The following is a 2500-nucleotide window of genomic DNA, read 5'->3' as shown; positions in this document are numbered from 1 at the left end:
TCTGACCTGCAGTCTGAACTCTCATTATTCCCACTTCCTCTCAGAGTTCTAAAGTAAATTCCTTCTGTGATGTTGCAGATGAGTCTGTGGCTCATGCAGAGGCCACAGACTTAAGAGAAGTATGGACGGTCCTTCTGTGATGGCTTCTTTAAGTAAAGCTCATCTCTAAGAGCAGTCTGAAAGTCTCCGACCATCACTGACCTCCAAGTCCATGTAACCCCTGGTTAACCCAGAGGGCTGGAGTGGAGCTGAGCTGGACACTCTGACTGAAGGTGCTGTATTAACAGAAGGTCTAAAAGGGTCTGACTGCCTTCTCTCCACCCACAAGATCTCTGTAACAACTCATTCAAACTGTTATCATCATTATCAGCAGCTGTAGGCTGAGAGGGACTCAGAGAACTGTGAGTGGACTTAGGATTAACCTGAACTCCTCCTCGGCCTGTGCCTCCAGGAACTCGACAGTTAACATAAGTAGACGGAGTGGATTCATTTAAAGCAACATATTCTTCATCCTGTAACCGTCTCAGTGAGACAGAGTATATCAGTGTGATGATCACTTAGATCTATGATGACTTGGAGTGCAGGGACCGTATGTTAAACAGTCCACACCTGAGTGTTCTGTACCTTGTTCTGAGTGTTTTCCAGTCTGTATTAATGTTGATTGCTAGAAATCAGAGCTGCACCACCCTGGGTGGATGGATGCCGTCTCTCCTAATAAGGCCAGGTCCCCCCAGAAAGTTTCCCAGTTATCTATAAAGGCCACGTTGTTTTCTGGACTCCACCATGACAGCCAGCGACGGAGCGAGGACATGCGGCTAAACATGTCATCACTGGTCAGATTCAGAGGGGACCAGAGAACGCTCGGAGTCCGACATGGTTTTAGCTAAATTACACACCGACTCAATATTAACCTTAGTGACCTCTGACTGAAGGAGCCGGGCGTCATTAACACCGACGTGGATTATAATCCCACTGTATTTATGCTGATCTCTCGCCAGCAGCTTCAGGCTCTATGTCGCCCCCTCTGGCCCCCGGGCCGCTGGTGTCGGCTTTACCAATAACCAGGGTCGGCTGCTCGGCGGGTGTTAGTCACAGTAATCTGAGGATTCATCTGTACACCTGTGAGTGTCACACCTGGAGGCTCTTTGCTGTTGTTGGAACTTTAGTGATCAAAAATCAAAATAATCCTCACACGTTGACAGGACGACTGTGTTAGCCGTGTACGAATATGATGATGATGATGATGATGATGATGATGATGATGATGACTTCCACTGATCATATTCTGAGTTTGAGACTTTCTGATGAAGAACACGTTCTGACTCACTCAGCCCCACCTTCTCCTTCTCTCCCTCCTCCTCCTTTTATCTGGATTTGGAGGGTCTTGGCCTCCCTCTCCTCCCCCTCTCTACTCTTTGGTTGACTGGCTCCAGGCCTCCTGGAGTCCTGCAGGGACAGTGTCCCCCAGCCCAGAGTGTGTCTCCTCCTCCTCACAGCGCCACATGTTATTGTAGTCACGCTCCTCCTCCTCTCTGCTCCAGGTTTTCTCTCCCTCCTCCACTTCCCTCCGTTTAATGAACTGATCAGTTTATTGATCAGGAAAATCTTTGTCCTTTAGAGTGTTAGGAAACTTTCATCTAAAGCAGCAGATGTCATCCACTAACTGTGTATCCTACGTTTCCCATGATGCACTTGGAGTTTCCTTCATCAGAGCGATGAGGACTCATCCTGCACTCCAGTTAGAAGCGAGCGACATGTGTTCTGCATGTCTGCCTTCATCACTTCTGTCCTGCTTCCTTGTCTTCCTCTCTTACATCTTCTACAGCAACGTCAGGTTACTTCCTGTTCCTCATGGAGGGCTGGAGTAAGGCTAAGCCACACCCACTTTAAGGAGTGACCAATCAGATCTAAGAGATTTGATCAGTTTCACTTGTATCCCACCGGAGCCCTGTGTGTGTGTGTCTGTGTGTGTGTGGGAAGGAAGCGGCTGCAGCAATCGGGACACATCAGCAGCTCATCGGTCTGAGGAGCGCTGACCCGGTTTGGTCCTGTGACCGTCCATCTGGTCTCATTGTCCTGTTCACACTCACTGTCTCACCACCGCATGATGCTGTCAGTCAGAAGCAGTCTGTGTGTGTGTGTCTGTCTGTCTGTGTGTGTGTGTGTCTCCGTGTGTGTGTCTGTCTGTCTGTCTGTGTGTGTGTGTGTCTCCGTGTGTGTGTGTGTGTGTGTCTGTCTGTGTGTGTGTGTGTCTGTGTCTCCGTGTGTGTGTGTGTGTGTGTCTGTCTGTGTCTGTGTCTGTGTGTGTGTGTGTGTGAAGAATCTTTCAGTCCATCAGCAGAAAGACAGGAGGCCTTCTCTCTCTCTCTGTCTCTCTCTCTCTCTCTCTCTCCCTCTCTCTCTCCCTCTCTCTCTCTCCCTCTCTCTCTCTCTCTCTCTCTCTCTCTCCTCTCTCTCTCTCATCTCTCATCTCTCTCTCTCCCTCTCCTCTCCCTCTCTC

Source organism: Parambassis ranga, chromosome 3 (genome assembly GCF_900634625.1).
Source record: "Parambassis ranga chromosome 3, fParRan2.1, whole genome shotgun sequence".
Taxonomy (NCBI): domain Eukaryota; kingdom Metazoa; phylum Chordata; class Actinopteri; family Ambassidae; genus Parambassis; species Parambassis ranga.
Note: the sequence above shows the minus strand (reverse complement) of the source record.